Consider the following 19,472-nt stretch of genomic DNA (forward strand, 5'->3'; position numbering starts at 1 on the left):
CCATGGGGTTTAACCCAAAGAATGAATAACCTAAGGATAAAAATGTCTTGGTCATACAATAGCATCAAATTTGTCCGTGAATCCTGGAGTGAGTCAAAGTAAAATAAAAAGAGTAAATCTTTAAGTATTATGTTATGCCAAAGGACATTGTGTCACAAATGTAAATACTTATCAATGAAGGGTCTGCACTGGTCATATATTTTTACTCTAGAGCTGCAATGTTTAGTTAATTAATTGATTAGCTTATGAGTAGAAAATGAATTGGAAATTATTTTGACAATTGATTCAGTAATTTTTCAAGGAAAAAGATTCCTTAGTTACAGTTTCTCATATGTAAGGATTGTCTGCTTTTCGGCGTTTATATAATTGTTTGAATATTTGGGCTTTGGACTGCTGGTCTGACAAAACATATGAAAACACTGCTTGGACATCTTGTATCTTCTGGCAGCTTTCTAACATTTTATACACCAAACAATTAATTAACAAATTTAACTGATAATTAAAATATTTCTAATTTACTAAAGAGTCTGAGAGTTTCTTTTAACATGCTTGGAACTGATGTATGATTGCTGATTTTGCCAGGTATTGGTATTCAGTGTTTAATACTACATCTGTTTGGCAATGCCTTGAAATTTAATATGCATGAACACTAAATCAGACCATAAAACAGTACTTAAAAATACTAATGAAACACATCTTAAAGGGTGATACACAATGCAATACAATTGTTAATGCACCAAATGGCTTCCTTTCAAACATTGCAGAAAAAAATCAGAAAAAAATGCAGTCACAATCATCTTTATGTCTTCTGAGTTGGCTGCAAGGAGAAAAATACCTTAAATTTTAATTAAGCTGCACGTCATAAAACAATGAAAGTGTATTGGATGTTGCATGATATAGTGAAATACAGAATCAAATATAATGAGCAGTAAAAATTTTATCCTGTCAGAAAAATCTTTTAGCGTTAACACCATAACGGCAGCATAAGATAATCCATAAAAACACATGAAATGTTAATAGATTTTAATGATTGATGCAAAGATAATTGGAATGTCAGAAATGAAGAAGTGTAGAAGAACAGAGGTGTTTTGGACCATAATGGTTGAGCTGGTGGCATAGATTCAATCAAATTATGGCCATTGCAAATTTGATGCAAAAATGACTCCCGTTGATAACACAAAATGATGAAAACCTGAAAAATCTAACTGCAGTTGAATTGTTCTTTTTCATTTTTTACCCTGAAGCAATCACATAAAAAATGAATGATGGATGGATGGATAATATGAGATACTGTATCTCACTGTGTTGTAAATGCCATATGAAATAAATGTGGGAAACTTTCACTCAACTTTCAGACAAAGTCAGATATTTGAGTACACATTATTTCGATCTCAAAAAGGGAATAATTTAAAAAGACAAAAGGACGAAGAGGGCTGCTTTCAACTAGAAAATACAAAATATCTGGTCAAAAAGCCACCTGTTGATCACCGTACATGCTTTTGAATGCAATTAAAAACAAGATCATTATTATCATGATTTTTGCCGGAAATGCAAACAGTAGAATATTTATTAATACTCAAAGACCTATCATGACCACTGACAACGAAGATATTTCCTTGACAACAAAGAGCCACAAGTAACAAGTATGTATCCCCCAAGGCCCACTCAACAGCCATGGGTGAAACGAACATCGACTCTCCAGCATTTAAATTAGCTTTACTCCCGAGTCATTTGTATGCAATGAACAGGTCAGGTGAAACTAAATTGATTAAGACAATCTCACAGTGGAGTTCGTCATCCAAAGAAGCTATGGCTAAACCTACTGTACTTTCTAACTGAATTTGGACACAATGTACAGACCTGCAAACCTTATGATTTGATCTGACTTTGAGCAGATGTAAAGCAGTGCAGAGGTTCTAAAACTAAGGGACTGGATTGATTTGTAGACTGGCTCAAACAAGCATCCCCCCCCCCACCCCACTCTCCCCGACCTTTAAAAAAGGACTCAAGACTAATTTTTTGGTCTTGGGTCTATTATCTACTCAAGTTAGTTAGTTCTTCATTTCTATACTGTATTTTTTTCTGTGCTTTTCTCACTGTTTTGAAGTGAGTAGGGTTCAGGTAGAAACAGATGATGTCACATACTTCCATGCACCAGTCAGGATTTAGCAAAATTTTACTCCAAATCTGACAACAGTTGTGGGGTTGTTTGCCTATGTTTCCAAGCTGCTGTCAATCGATTCTGATGAGACCATACCCACACAGTCCTGGAAAAAGCTGACTGGCTGAAATTTTGAGTGATAAATATTTAATTAATAATGACTGAGGACATTTTTTTTCATAACTTTAACTTTGATTGATGCTTAGTTAGACATTAATATTTAATGTTGAAGGGGAATACTTCAGTTGGGGTTTTAAAACTCATCATTCAAGTTCATGGTCGAAGTGTCAATGGACGTCTTATGCAAGGGTTCACAAGCTGGACTGTTGTTCTTCACTTTGCCTGAATTATTAGTGAGTGGCTCAACTTTTAACACGTGAAGAATGAAGACAAAACCTGACCTGAAGGCGTCTCCCTAAAAACCTGGCTGATGCTCCAGAAAGAGCATAAAAAACATGTAGCTGTACACTTAATAAGAGGTTACTGTCGATCACGGAGCAAAATGCCTCCTTGAACAAATTGCTATTCTTGTCACGTCACGCTTCTTGTACTGTACAATAATACTGCAGAGCAGAACGGCAGGCTCCACAGGGGTGTCCTACTTTAATAAATGAGCTGAAGCTCATATGCCTGCAAAGAAATCACTTGCTCCAGAACATCGGAACAGCAAATGTCCTTATGTAACAACACAATCTTGTGACAAGGTAAATTTGAGATACATTAGTGGGTTCAAAGTAGCAGAATTATTGTTTTTATGAGGAAACATTTTTTAAATTCCCATCATATGTACTGATGGGTACCTCAAGATTGTCTTCAGGTGTTTTACCCATGTAAATTCCCCACACAAATTAGTTTTATAACAAAAGCACAAATGATCAACGCTAACTGAGAGGGACTGAGTGGGACACATTCTTCACATCCTTCCCACATTGATGTTTTTGGCTCATGCCTCTCTATATCTAAATAGAGTTAATGACTTTTACATAAACCTGTAATGTGCAAAGGGCAGCAAGCAGATGGTCTGATGGAAATTGATGACAGGTTTAGGAGTCATTAGTAACGATACTGGCTGGCAGCAGAAGTGCCAAAGAGTGGCCCTGCGAGGTTGAGCCTCTGTACTCCCTGCCTCCGAGCCTCCTGGAAACAATATGTGGCAGGGACCTACTGTGAAACTCCATGTATTAAGGCATCAATATGTGGCAGTTGTCTGCACTGCCAGTTGAAAACTCAGATAGTATGATCAGTGCTGGTTGTTGAGCAGTATTTTCACAACGCCAAAACTATTAGAGTCATTAGTGGCCCTGCTGCGTTGCAATCTTTAGTCTATCCTGAGGGTGACCATTTGGGAATTGCAGGAACAAAACTAAGCTGTAAAATTACATTCCATATATTTGCTTAGATCTTGTCTTGATTCAAAGCAGAATTGCTTTGTGAAAGAGTTTTCCACTGACAATAACAATTACTTTTTACAGTTGAGCTGTTCAGAGATTTGTTGTTATGTTTCCTTGACTGTTTTAAAGACTTTACTTGATGTTATGGCTCCATTCAAGAGACATTTTGTTGAGGGACTTTATGGCCCTCTAAGCAAACAATCATTTAAATTCAATTAAGGCTATGAAACACAGTTGAAAGCAGTCCTTTTAAAGCTTTGTTTTTGTGCTGCCTTGACCTATGTGCAATGACTATATTCAGCCTAGTATATATATATTGCACATAACAGTAGGTGAACTGTTCAGTGTATGTGCTGTGAATAAAATGGAATCATTAGCACAAAGCTCAACATAATGAGGAATAAACAATAATGGGATGAACCCACTGTGCTTCCGCCCATCAGAGAATTTCATAATTAGCAATTAGTGGTCATTGTATTATGGTTGGTGCAACTGGAATCTGGCTGAAGTGTCTACATTCGCTTACCTATCCTGAGGCATTGCAAATAAAATATCCCATTGGATTCAGACGTGATTAATGTCTGTCGCAAGAAGGGCTGTAATGGCAGATTAGGCATGATTATGAGTGGGCTCATTTATTTTCAACATGTCATTATCGTTTACAACATTGACTAAGCAAATGGCCAGAGTGTGTTTATGAGTACAAATGTAAGCTGTGTTTTCCTGATCATTAATAGTTAGCATTAAAAAAAAAAGAAAAAGTTGATGAAAAGAAATTAAACAGGAAGGGAAAAATTGTGTTCCACAAGCTTGCATTAAAGTGTATAAATCTTAACATAGAAAATAACATTAAATTCAAATGTTATTCATTTAACCTTTTTGCAAAGAGCTTTTGTTATCAAACCAAACCTCTGTACTGACATTAGAAAATTATATCTTGCATTAGCCCTAATTATATATGATGTTGCCAAAGAAATGTTCAACTGCACCAAATCATGTGCAGTACAACAGCTTTTTCAAAAATGTAGAAATAAAAAAGTAATACAGGAGCTATTACTCCAGGAAAGTAAGAGTTAAGAATTAATTAAAGGAGTAAGCACAAGTACATAAAAACAAAATCACCATCACAATTTAAAAAATTATGTAAAAGTAAAAAAGACTAATTAAAATAACGTTACAAAGAATCCAGTCTTTACCTTGAAGACTCTACTATCCCATATCATTTCTCCTTATTCATTGTGCCGCGATCCAACAATATCATTATCAAACATCTTGTATCTTGTCCTCATTAATTCTGATGTTTTCACATTGTCTTCAAAAATTTAATTATGAAAACAAAAATGTTCAACAGCTTTTTTCCCTGTATTACTAGGTGTCTTGTCATTTGACCATTCTGATAAATTTTGATGAGCATGTTGAGCAATAACTGAATAATTGATAACTGTTTTCCGATGGCTTGATTGTCACAAACCAAGACAAATAGAGTGGAATAGAATCATAAAATATTCACTTGAGTGTTGGGCTGAACATTATTAACTCCAAAGTCATTTTCACATGGATGCACGTGTCCACATCCAGACAAAGTACTCTGAACAGTAAAGTAAAAGGACAATACATAATAATTGTATTGAAGAAATGTGTTATGCTTATGCTATGTTTTTTTTTAATCTCTTAGAGCATGCATCACAAGTAAAGTACGTCAAACATATACAATCAAGATATTAATACCTCTTTAGTTACAGCAAGAAACAGTGATGTAAAGTCTTCAGGTCAAGGTTCAAAGAGAGTTATCACCAACAAACACAAACCTTCAATCTGTCCCTGACATCTCCTCTAGTTGGTGCTGCAACATATTGTACAGTGATTATATTTTGGGGTAGTTGTAAACACTTCAGTAGCCCTTTTATTGAGCATCTCACACTCAACAAATGTAGCAACGCAAATGATGAACTTTCAGCTCCAATAAACATTAGCCACATAATAATAATAATAATGCCAGCATGGTTGCTGTTAAGCTGTATCTGTAACTGATCTGATTACAGATTGCTTCTTTTTCCTTTCTTCAAATGAGCTAAACTGCATTGGTATTTCATGTCTTCATTTCTAAATGTGGAGGTCTGAAATACAAAACTGCTGTAAAATTGTTCCAGTGCATGGATATGGATGGCAAGATATCTCCTCTTTCCCTCCATAACACAATTATTCATTGTGAAACTGGACTGAAAATAATAGTTGACTTAAATCTCACAGTTTACATCATGATGACATGGTGCCATCTACTGTTAATATAGAGATCATATTGCTTGGGGATGTTATGCATTTGCAAAACAAATGAGGGAGGCTCAGACTATAAATAACATATTTTAATGTACTTTCTGTTTAGACTTCTTTTGTCTAAAGTTCATTTTTTACAGAAGTCCAAAACAAATCTCAATTTCATTCACACTGCTAATATCAGCACGCTATTAAAGAGGAAAACAATCTGACATTTTGCTTCTTGTATGATCAATTTTCACAAAAGCAAACAAAAAAAAAGACTACATAAATCTGACACTATCTTATTTCACTTTGATATAATCTGTGTTACCACAAGGCCTGTGGTAATGTGCATCCATTTTTATAATTTTGTAAAAGTGCTGGACAATATTAAAAGCTAGCCTCATGACAAACGACTCACAAAGCAGCACAGGCCAAACGTATAACTACACAACATGGCACCTCCTACAACGAGTGTGTGTTGCCACCTCCACGGACAAGTTGGATTGTGGGAGTTAGGTATTAGTTAGCATATCAGTGACACAGATTAACATGCATTAACATACATTATGGCTGAATTAATCATGATGTGTAGTAGAACTTGGAAAGGCATCTGAAAACAGTCTGCTCTGAAGTGGATTCAAGGAAGAAAGCTCACTGTTCTTGCATAGTAATCTCATGCAGCTCAAATAAGCCCATGCATCATGTATGGTAGCAGCCTGTGATAACTGAGCTCTTGCATACATCTTATTCATTGATTTTTCATATTCAGCATCTTCTGTTGCCTTGTTCCGGCTGCTTTTCTCATTGGTAAAGATTTAGTTGTGATGTTATTGTGAAATATTTTTTTAATATATTCTAATGATTCATGATTCTACTAAAAGCTTTAATATGGCTTCTTTATATGTGGCTTTTAGGACAAATATAAACAGACGTCTTTGAATTGATTTTTTTTAATGCTAACTGGTAAGTTGTGACATACAACAAAATCATCATGGCTTATGGGAAACCAGGATATTTGAAATCTCCATCTTCATGGAGACCAAAAGATAGCAACTCAGAGCTAGCTAAGCACTCATGGATGCTACTATTTCTAAGGTTATAAATGTTTTGGAAAGAGTATGACTATTATTTTGTTATTGTTCATCTACATAACTGAAATGTTTGATTTGAATTCCTCGTGTTCTTGGAAATGGAACTTGAGTAACACTCAGTTGGTGAATATGTACTGTGCCATTTCATGCTAATCTTTGTTGTGTATATGACTTTTATAAGATATTTCATTTTAATTCTATTGTTATGATGCCTTACAAACATCTTTCCAGGGACAATGGATGGAAATCAGCCTTTATGCTTACTATGGTTTTGGTTTTTCTGTTCATGCTCAATGAACAGTGTGTACAGTCAAATGATCTAATTTCATTAAAAATGTACATGACTCTCTGATGGAGATAATTGGTGTCAACGATATTGGGACCTGAAAATGTGGTCACTAGTCCAAAATTATTATGTTAAGTTATTCATAAATTGAAAATAACAGGCCAAAATATAAACATCAATCTCTTCCCTTGAGGATAGAAAAGTTAGAAACATTGAGAAAGGACATGTTTTATATGAATAAGATAAATAAACCAGAAGTCCTCCTGCAGCCACAAATCCAAACCCCTCTTGGCCAAGGTGAAGCAAATCCACAAAATGAATTGATAAATAAAATGAGTGAGTCTCAAAGTCTGGGGATTAAACTAACACATCAAATGTCACTGATTCCATTATCAGCATTTTGGTCATGGCTACTTTTGTGGTTTGCTATCTCAGTGGAACACACAGCTGGGGTCCTATCTAGGTATGAACACAGATTCTGCCTTGGGCCTAGGTAGCACATTATGTGGCAGCGCTCTTGGAGATGAACACTAAGCAGATAATGTCATTCCTTCCAATACTCATCATTAACTCCTAACTGCCAGGCATATTGTTACAGCCCTTATTGAGGCAAGACCATATCATTGGTAGTATGACTCAGGTCCTGACCGCCTGTTCCACTCAGTTAGGAGTAATACGAATAGTTTCCTTTTAAACACTACTTAAACAGCCCTCAAAGTGCTCTTAAAATTGTAATGTAATGAAAATGCCATGCATGAAACTGGAATGCAAGTGCTGGAGCCGCTAGTATCACTTGAAAAGGGCTATTTAAAAAGGCAAGCTGCAGGACTTGATGGACAGCTTCTTCTCTATGTTGCAACATGGAAAGGGGCTGACAACTCAAATTATATGGTTATTACACTAGCCCAGTCTGGCTGTATGGACCTGCTGACACCTTCACAATAAACTTGACCCATCACACACCAAGCTTTTTGCTAGTCGAGAGCATGGGCTTAATGAAAAGCAACTCCTATTTCACTTTACTCTGAGCATCTACTGTAGGTAAGGCATGCTCTCAAGCCTTTGCCTCACATCCTCCAGCAATGTTTCAACCAAACAAAGCACAGAAATATATAAATGCATGAATCTGTCAGAAGAGATGAGTCGGCTTCCAACCCCACTATTGTAATCAATACAGACAAATGCTGCTCCATGTCAACATGATTTACAATCTCTTTTGCAGTACATATGATACTTGTGTGGAAACTAGACAACTCAAGCAAAAAATATAGAAAATTAGAGCAAAGAGCATTTGTTCATTTATTTTTATCACTAACCCTTTTTACCTCTTGTTTTAACCATGTGTTGGACTCCAAGTGATAAATGTTTCTTATATTGTCTCATGGTATGTATTGCCTCATTGTGCTTGACTGCTCATGTAGGTGAATCAACATAAGTAAACCACTTTGCTTGAAGACACTGGCATAGAGTGGACAATGTCCCTGTAATCCTTCTCATGCTTACTGAATAATTCACCATCCCTAGTGTAACTGCAGTTTTTAAAATCATTAATCTATAATTGATGACCTGAAAAACCATGTCTCACACTATTAGCCAGGTGAATTAAAACACCTTTGCTGTCTTGCATTGTGCAGCATTAAGGACTATAATAATGTATAAGAATTTCTGCTTTCCATGCAGCCCCCACAAGCAGGAACTGTGCATGTGGTGTACACATGTCTAAGACTCCACAGCCAGTTTACAAAAAAAACTTTGTAACCTGACATTCACCTTAAAATACTTGAAACCTTTTGTCATCCAAAATCATAACTTGAAAATTACCCTTTGAAATCTAAAATGCTGTGCAATCAGTCATTTTGTACAAATGTCAACACCTCCTTTAGGTATGACATTGTTCTTATTATATTAAAAAAAAAAAACAAAAAAAAACAAAACTGAGTTTGCATGAGTTGACCTGGCATAATGGTTTTTCTTTTTTGCCAAAGCAGACACAGACGTTTTGGAACAGAACCATTCATTCCATTATTCAGATCTAGATCTAGATAAAGAGAAAGAACAGCTAATCAGATGCATACACAAAATAAAAGTATCCATGTGTACAAATGTACACTGTTGTTTAAAATGTGGAAAACCCCCAAAAAATCTGGAGGTAAGGGGATTTCCTGTTTATTATTGAAGCAGTATCCCCTTCAGTAGACTCTGCATGTCCCTGCTGCTGAGATGGGTTTATTTGTTTTACCTTGGGCCACATATGTACTGGCAAAAGCATTAATACTACATATTATTATACACATTATTCATACCATATATGACAGACAATAACGTAGTGACTGTCAGGGTGAATACTGTCTGAATATGCTAAAAGTGTACTTCTACAGCTGCTCAAAGTAGACCAAAAGATTTGACTGGAGACATTTGGAGGTATATACCCACAAAATAGGTGAATCTCTACTCCTCTACATTTTCTTTTATAGTGATTTCAAATATATCACTAAAAGTTTGACATCGGAGGGTTGTACTATCACTGCTGATATTCAGAAAGACTGATTTACTTCTCTAAAATAATGCTTTAACTATGCCCCCATCCACCTTGATACTTCACAGCAGATCTTTTCATAAGATATTGTAAAATATGCCTTTTGGCCTGATGTGCTCACATCTAACATGGTGGATGGAATCTGCGGTGTTTTGAGTAACCCCACTTCCTTAGGGGAACGATTTATACATCACACAATGCTAGACCAGAAGAAGGCCTGACAGCCTCAGAAATGGTCATGTCAGATATCTGACTGAGGTTTTTATGCCAGTTTTCTGGTTGTAGAGTTCTGTGGTTTGGGCCAGGGAATACTCAGGCCTCAGAGAGATTCAATACAGACATTTTGTTGATGTTCTCAGAGACGGTCCGTTTGACATTTTGACACCACTTCTATTAGTTTTGTCTATTTCCACCACTGACTTGTCAGTCATACAGAGAAATACGGAAATATCAGGTCTGACTATGTAATAACAGTTGATTAATCACGTGTGAAGGTCTGTTAATCATCAGACTTTGGACCTTTATAAAATAGCCAATTAAAAAAATGAGCCAAACAAATGATTTTTCAATCACATTTATGTAAGGGTAAAAAAATCTCAGACAAGCAAACAATAGTAAGAGTCAGTAAGAGTGGCTCGTTTGGCAAGCTTTCACATCAAGATTTGGTAAAAATGACATTAAGATGAAAATTGTAGTTAGACAGAAAATTGAGATGTAGAAAGATGAAGCAAGATTAACAGATTGCTGGATCACACCAAAATATTCCCATCACAAAATCTACAAGGACTGAAGTGTCAGAAATAGTCTCCTTAAATTAGACAGAACTGTAATCTCCCAAGAGGTTTCAGAACTGCCAAACGTTCTAAACATCCCGACACTACTCTCGTCCGTTCCTGCTCCTAGTGTTAACACTACAGTATACCACATGCCTCTGCAGAATAATTTTGCAGTCTCTAAAAGCCAGTGCATGGGATTGGTGGGTGGTGGATTCGTGCATACAAGACCGCCATTCTGAAGCATTTAACAAAAGGGCCATCCAGTGGCGTAGCATGGCATTGAAATGACAGTCTTGCCCTTGCTTTGTTTGACATGTCACAAGATGGCAACACAGTATCTCTTTAGCTCCTAGAGGTCACGGAGGATGGATGCACCACTAATCTCTGACACTCACTCTGGGATGGCGGGGGAAATCAGCGCAAACTGGGGCTTTAGATAACTTTGCTATCCACCAGTGACCTCAAATGCTGAGACATCTCAAGGCCCGCTGTGCTCCGTCAACCAAATCCTTCTTACTGCTTGGTGACTTCAGACAAGGAGACGTTGTCTGCCCCACAAGGATAAACCCCAGCCAAGAACAGACTATACATTAATCTGATATTGTCGTTTTATTGTTTGGGGAATAATGCAGTGGAAAGCAATGATTGATCGGAGGGCTTGAGAGACTTTCATATTGTCAAATTGGTCCATTTAGAGATCTGTGGATGTTTCTCCAGGGGGAAAGATCTCACAAATCCAAAGAACAAAAGTGTCATCATGTCCAAGTGTTCCTGAGTGTTTCTTCTCAGTGCTAAAGAATAAAAAAGCACAAACATCAAAACCTGCAAACTTAACTGTTAACTAATACTGGATTACACTTCTATCAACTGATTCCCCTCACCTCATGCATGTATTACAGCAGCAACGAACATCAGTAACACTTTTGGCAAACATTTAGATTTAGCCATCTTATAATTAAGTGCAGGTCACAAACTAAGCCCTGAAATGTTTCCAGTATAGACTTCGGTGGATGGATAAATAGTCACTGTTTCTTCCACTGTACCCCAAGAGGGAATATTATCAGGAAGGTTTGTGGTTTCATTGATTTCAAGGCTGCAATCATCCCCATCTGATGTAGTGGGCTGAGGGAGGATAAGTGAGACTCCACAGTCCGTGGACCTGACAGTGGGTCTGAGATAACTTCAGCAATACAATCTACTCTCTACATGAGTTCAAAGGGTTATTTTCTGTAACCACCGCGAGCCAAATCATTCCCACTTTATTCTCAGCAACTTTCTAAATATACCAATACTGCATGAGATAGAAAACTCCAGATGACCCTATTTAGTCAATTTATTTGCCCTTCAACTTAAAATGTATCTGTGGTTTCCGTATTTAGTATTCTGGTTTAAAATGGTTAATATTTTCTTTTCCACTTTTGTCCAACAGAGCACATTCATAGGATGACCCCATTTCAATACTCTTCATTAAAAAAAACTGCATCAAGTACAAAACATGTCTAATGGCCCTCAATGGAAATTATCTCTGTACAACTCTCTAATGGTGCTGTCAGGAGTGAGTTTCAAACCATTAAGCAATTTGCGGTGAATCAGGGCACACGGAAATAAATTGAATTCACACTTGCTGTGGTTGAAAGTTCTCAAGACAGATGGAGAAGAATATGCTCGCACAGTTTTTCTGAAAGATTCAGCTCAGAGAAAACCAAAGCAAAACCATATTTGGTTTTATAAAGGCTTAATGAATGATGATGTTAACTTCAATGCCCTTTCCTCTTTTTAACCTGCCATGACAGCAGAGACATTTCAATCGACCATACAAATACTAAAAGAAAAAGAAGGGAAAAAAATCCATTGTCTCTCTTCATACTTCATTCATCATGTGCGTATTTAGGTTTTAGGTCAAATTTAATACTGAAAATATGCCACAGAAGCCCTCAAAACTTTTGGCGTCTTGACATCTTTATGATTACAGGGAGTTTATATATAGGCTACATGTGATCCACCATGAAAATAAACATGATGAATTAATCAGTTGTGCTTTAATGGGAATGTATTTATGGCACTGGACTCCAAAGCTTACTATGTCTGTGTGCTGTGTCGTGCCAGACCTCAATCCACAAACCTCTGGCAGCAGCAGGGAGGACCCTTACTTGTCTCTTCTGGCATTGTTCATCACTATTCTTACTGTTTGTCAGCAGCACAAAGAGAAGACGCTTTGGACCTTTTTCTGCATAGCAACCTAATTTTCATCCAGGAAAATAACTATATTAAATGGGACCACACAAAATACCAATTTTATGTAATTATAAAGAATTTAAGTCACATTTCCTAATGCAGGATTTTCGTAGATAAATTTCCCCTCCAGCTGAGGTACTCTATCAACATTATTATATTTTGCTATCAGCATTTTGCTATCAGTATTAAACCCTATCTTTAGATGTCAAATTAAATGTTGGCCACCAAAACATATAATTAATAAAAGCTTATAATAATTCAACTGGCAAAAGTAAATCGTTAAAATGCAATTATTATTCTATTTAATACAAATCTAAGTTTCCTTTTTTAGGGAGAAATTATTTTAAAATTGCTCCATTATAATTATATTACAATAATTACACAAAATAACAATATCCCCAAAGACTATGGTTAAATTATCAAACTTATGTTAATGAAATCCACACAGTTTGTCTTCATTAGCCTGATTGGAAATCATAGTATAAGAGAGATATCAGAAAAAAAAACTGGAGGATACAAAATAAGTGGCAAACATACTCCCTTTTTTTTGCAAGAAATATTCTGATGTCAGGGTGCCCATCCCTCTACCAAAACCACATGCATGCATAAACATGTCTACAGAGCTTCAACAGTTCACCACCGTCACATTTTACAACACAAAGCAGAATGAGCGGCCAGTATGAGCATTTTATCTGCCTATTAAAGACACTGCGAGCAGCTCTTCAACAGTGATGAACTTCCTAAACTAACAGTTGTCACCCAGCTTGGTGACAATCTCACCAGTCAACACAAACAATCAATTGCGTCTGCTGCAATAACATTATAAGGAAGTGCCTCCAATTTATCTTTATTAAATCAATAGGGATTTGATAGCCTTACCTGCAGTGGAGTGCTTTGCCCAGTGTTGGAGCTGTAAGTGTCTAGTGCATTGGGACGGGGGGAGATCTCTGGTTCACTTGTTGTTTGTCGGGGATGGGGTAGTTTGCTGTGTGGCTGGAAGCGACACTCCTAAGGGCCCACTGTGAATAGAGGTCAGGATAATAGACACAGTCACACAACAAAGACTGATAATCCTGTCTCGCCCCACAGCTCCCGTGTTGCAATCAGACATTTTAAGAGCAGTTAAGTTGCAGCGAGGGGCAGCTGAATGAACTGCGGTTAGGAAAGACTCCCAAGGTCCCATTATGGACAGTAACCGGTGTCAATTCGCAGCAATTAGACCACTCAGATGTGTCAGTAGACAGGCCTCAAATTAATAAATAAATAACGCCGACCACAAGTGCTCGCTGATATAGCCTTTTGAGTCATTTGAGTCTCCCAGTGGTCTATTTCAGAGCAGAACACTTAGTCCTTCAAAAAGTGACGAGGTGTACCTCCTCTTCCCCACTTATCCTGGATGACCTTTGAGTGAAAATAGTCCTTAGTGAGCAAGTTGCTTAAACCTGCTTCCACTGGTCATCAGAAACATTTGTTTAAAGTGGCACAGATCCTTTAATGCTGCTTTACTATCAGTTCAGACTGCTGAGATGAACAAAACAGTAAGCACGACCACTGCTCTCTTCATTCCTGCACAACATGAGTCAAGTCTGACATCAGCATTAGCCATAACTTAAAGAGCTTGTAATGTAAGAGTGAAGATAATCAATAAGTGAAGGCAGAGGATATATAAATCTCCCTGCTGATGTTGCAAGCTGTTGTTGAAATTTACAGACCAAGCTTGTTCCTCTAGGCCTTGGAGTAAAGAGAAGCAAAGGAATAGCCTCAGGCTCACTACTATGTTACCTCTAAAAAACAAGGATCATCACGGTCTGGGGGACATAACCCTGAAGTTAGGCCTGTGTATTTGTGTCACTATTCATTTTGTCTCAAGTGCTGTGAAATCAACACAATATGAGCGAGTCATTACGGTAATCTTTTCATGCCTACAAAGTCTTCTCCTCGTAAAGAATTTGGTAGGGGTAACATGAGAGAATGCTAAATACTATTAATGATAACTTTCTTTCTCAGGGTCTCATGTTTCATATTGTGGCCTTTTACAGTGAACAATGGAAAAAAGAACACAATGTGGAGCCTCTGCATTTGACTGGGAGCACTCCATCAAGAGGAAGTCATTACTTCAGGATAAGGGGTAGCTAAGCTTTGCTGCCTGACTTCAACCGAATGCCTCACCTTTCAGCAATGCATAAATAATGTGCCAACAGTCTTTGATCTGTTGGAGGTGATAACTTCACAAGCATGTGGACACCTTCCACTGATAGAAGAGGCTCTGCCCTGTCCAAATATGTGTCAACAAGCATCACTCTCAGAGAAATGTACTGAGAAGGAAAATGTGAACAAAGGGAGAAGCCAAAATGGACACAGGCTTTATAATGTCACGCCAGCACAAAGAGAAACATGTTCACTGTAATTTCATTAAAGAAATTAAGATGGTGATTTGAGAATAAGACCACTGCACTTCTATTTCAACAAGGGGGCAACTATTGATTATTTTTATTATTGATTGCTCTGACAAATATTTTCCTGATTAATCGTTTGGTCTTTTAATATCTGGAAATACTACAAAATAAACAAACAAACAAAAAAAACATGTCAGTGTGGCAAGTTGAAATATTCAAATATCTTGTTTTGTCAGATCAACAGTTCAAAGCAGACAGATATTCAGTGACCTAAACGATCACATTCTGCCAATTAATTGTATGTCAATTAGCTGGTCCAGTGATCCTCTACTCTAATTTCAACTTAATAGTTTTCATGTTAAAGCATCATGTTGATGCATTCCTCAGAGTCTAATCCTTGGAAAGTAACATTATTATTATTATTATTATTATTATTATATGTCCAAATCAAATCTATAGTTAGGTGCCAAGTTTTTGCCAAGTCTTTAGCAAAGTCATAGCAAATAGATCACATTAATGACAACTGTCAGCAGCTTTTCAGTGGCCATCGTGGACATTGTGATTCCCCCCAAGAAATCACAGAAGCCTGTAAAAGCCCTCTTCTATGTCAGCAGAGCAGACTGGGTGACTGTTCCTGGACAGTCAGATATCCTGACACAGCTGAAAAATGAGAAAAAAAAAAAAGAAAAAAAAAAAAAAACATGGTAAAGCGAGCATACAAAGCACTCCTCTGAGAGGTCAAAGCAAAGACAAGTCCCCCTTTCAGACAGAAAGAAAAATAAAAGCCTGTGTGTCTTTCAACACCCCTGGTTTAACCAAAGGGCCCAAACTGTGTGAAATGAAGGGTCACCATGCAATAATGGTGATATTAAAAACTGTCATAATTGCTTCTCATTTCCATTTCAGATTTGAGCTGTGAAAATACGACCAGTAATGGCCCAGCCCTAGCTGAAGCAATTTCTTTAATCCTTATTCACCGCTGTGAAGTGGTGAGGAAAGTGAACATAGACAGAAGGAGGCAGTCCTTAAGTTTTGAAATTTTTGCTTCATACATTTTATATATTTCATGGTACAAATACTCAATTTTTAACGTCCAAAACTATGCAGCAGAATATTTTGTAAAACTGTTAGGAGCTCTGGTGAAATGTCTACGAGAGCACATGTATCTTTAGTTTTCTCTATATTACAGGGAATGAGGCTGAAAACAGTTTGGGTTTAGCCCAGGGAACTTATTAGCAGAGCCTCCCTGGTGGGTGAACTTCCAGGGAAAAAGGAAAAGAAGCTCTTCTTCTTCATAGTTGGCTATAATGCCATGAGCATCCTCTGCTGGTAAAGACACACTTCAAACACCCAACCACTAATGAAACACACCAGAGAGGCCCTATACTAATTAATACACAACCTGCATGAATAACTCATATGTGTATACTGAGTGTTCAGTCTCACATTATAATCATGTCTTACATTGCAGAATACACTAATGAAGACATACATAAACATGGGGGAACCGTGGGTTCAGCTGTATGTAACATCATGATGTATGCAGATGACAGCCTATAAAAAATCTGTCTATTTTTATGCGGTTTTATTTTTTCCAAATGAAGACTGCATCTGCAGAGACAGGGGAAATAAAGGCAGGCATTATGTATGAGCCCCTCAGTTTGGATGTGCCAACAGTGTAAATAAAGCAAGTGGTCGAGACCACATCATCATATCACCGGGTAATGTGAAAACCTTGTAACTCGAATCAGGAGTTTCCATAAGGACTGAAACTCACAATTATTTTCATTATTGATTAGTCTGACAATTATTCTTATGTTATTAGTCTCATGTTTGAAAATAGTGAAATATGCCCACTGCCAGGGTAGGAATTTCCCAGTGCACACGGCCATCGTTGCCCCTCCTTCAGTTAGTGAGGCACCAAAAAAAATTGTCCACCCTACAGCCACCCTTTGTGCCCAAGATAATGTCAAAATCTTGCTTTAAAGGCGATACTGCAGTAGTCCTTGCAGCTTTGATGGGTTGTGCAAATATATATTACACTCTCACCTGCTACATGCACCACCTACATGTTGAAAGGAGCTGCACTACTTGTGTAACTCAAACTTGCAGATCTTGCACAAACTCACAGTGTAATTAGCTTGTTTACTTTCTACTGGTGCCTCTTAACGCTTAATGCCCAACTTAAGTTTCCGCACATGTCTGCACATGCATATAATGCGTGTAATATCACAAATGATCTTAGACCAGCAGAGGCTGGATAAAAGACCACTTGACAAGCTCCAGTTCATATCAACATGACACGGTCACGCCCTCGAAAATGACAGAAACTATAGTTATTTGAACTTTACTGTGGAAAATGATTTATTCGAGTTTGACACACAAGACTGCTCTCTTGCTTAAAGTGATATGTTTCTGTGAAATGAAATATATTTACATATAGACTCTGGTAAATTAATATATGATAACATGATGCATCTTAAAAAAATGTTTTCTTTTTTTTTAGTTGAGTGGTTAGGGCACATACCACGTGAGCGCAAGACGCTCTTAGCAGGCAGTTGCTGGTTCGACTCCCGACCGGCCCGACTCTTTCCTGCATGTCATTCCCCTCTCTCTACCCCCTTTCCTGTCAGTCTCCACTGTTCTATAATAAAGGCACAAAAGCCCAAAAAAAAAATTCCAGTAATTTTTTTTTTCTTTTTTATATATGTTGAAAAGTGACTAATTTAATGTCATTTTCTTGTTTGTAGGCATCAAATCAATTTGCATCCTGTTATGTGGCTTTTGTGCACTAAAAATTTTTGTGGCCAAATGGCCTTGCCTCTAAAATGACAAAATTCCTAGCATCCCCACTGCAATATCCCAAAGCCTAAGAAGATACATTCAAATTGCTTGATTTATTCAACCATCATCCAAAAACCCAAAACATTACATTAAAAAGAAAAGCATCAATAACCACATTTGAGAAACCAGAGCCCCCAGTAAATATTCAATTAAACTGACGACCAATTAATTTCCTGTTGAACTGTAGATTCTGTTGATTAAATCTACTAATCGACTAATCGTTGGCTCTGGTTTCCCTGCATTTAAACATACAGGGGTCTCTGTATATTGAGCCTAAGGGCTGAATTACTGTGTAATTTTGCATCATTGCCTGATCAACAGACGTTTGTTTATCTAAAATGACAGCAGGCTTCTTTCTATTATTCCTATCATCATTTGGACTGAAGCCTGACCGATAATTTGGCCAGACCTGTATTAGCGTCTCACAGATACATCTCTATGTAGTTTATTAAGTTTATTTTTCAACTGTAAAATGTCAGGTCTTAGTACACATGTATCAAATTTAGGAGCTCCTTATTAAAAATGTTTCTTTATCAATTTCTGGCTCATAAAACTTTTTTTTTTCTTTTAAAATCTTGTTTTTTTGTTTTTTTATTTAACTCTCCAATATTGATATCATTATTGGCCGAAACAATCCAGTATTTGTCGGGCTGTAAGTTGGAGATTTCACCCAACACTGCAAGTATGTGGTAAAAAATAATGAAGCAGGTCCGCTTTCCATACACATCCAATGTCTTGGCCGAGGGTCTAAAACTACTCAAAGCAGGAACTCACTCCCTGTCAACTTATAATTCAGCTTAACTTTGTCAAATGTCATAACTTTGCCAAAATTCTATTCCCAAAAAAACTTGCTCTATTAAAAAGGAATACTTTCACAACTTTTTTAATATTTCATTTAAAAAGTACTGAACAAAATACTCCAAACTAAAGTGGTGGTAGGTAACATTTACCTGTGAACCAAAAACAGGAACAAGAATTGCTTCGAGTTGTGCAGCTGCTGTAACACATACTGTACTGTATTCCCAAGATCCATGGCACAAAAGCTGCCTGGGCCATAAAACAGATTGCTGGGCCTGTGAAAAACCACCATGTGGGTACAATAATAACTCATTGTCCACAGAAACATGGGCTGTAGCAGTAATCTTCAGATCTCCTCAGTGAGGAAATATAGATACTTGTAAAAGCACTGAAGGGATTAGGCAGGGTTTTCTACCTCCTGCGGTACATGGCCTGAGTCATGCTGAGAGGAGCTCAGTGGAAGTCTGTTAAGGACGGAGAGGATTTGACCTAGCTGCTGCATTATTCTGATATGACCCAAACAAAGCCACCAGCAGGAGACCAGTGTAGGGGGTTCCGTCTCTTTCTGTCGCTTATCCTCCCTCTTTTCAGCAAAGACGAATTTATAGAAATAGAATTTACAATAAAATTAAGAAGTAATATTTTAAGTGTCACCATTAATTGTTGATATTCAAGCAATTAATCCATTATATATTAATT

At 37.2% G+C, this 19,472-nt stretch overlaps 1 long non-coding RNA gene across 11 annotated transcripts in view; it reads right to left on the reverse strand.

Moving 5' to 3' along the window:
* LOC139627230 (uncharacterized) overlaps positions 1–19,472 on the reverse strand; it is a 104,786-nt gene that overhangs the window by 78,318 nt on the left and 6,996 nt on the right. For 10 of the 11 annotated variants that reach the window (XR_011692527.1, XR_011692530.1, XR_011692535.1 and 7 more), the window contains exon 3: positions 13,615–13,754. This is a non-coding gene — a long non-coding RNA (uncharacterized lncRNA). Of the gene's footprint in view, positions 1–7,012; positions 11,292–13,614; positions 13,755–19,472 lie in introns of those variants that run through there. The other variant, XR_011692525.1, reaches the window with a different exon arrangement.

Source organism: Trachinotus anak, unplaced genomic scaffold (assembly GCF_046630095.1).
Source record: "Trachinotus anak isolate AG129_WGS33_773 ecotype Australia unplaced genomic scaffold, CSIRO_AGI_Tana_v1 ptg000010l, whole genome shotgun sequence".
NCBI lineage: Eukaryota > Metazoa > Chordata > Actinopteri > Carangiformes > Carangidae > Trachinotus > Trachinotus anak.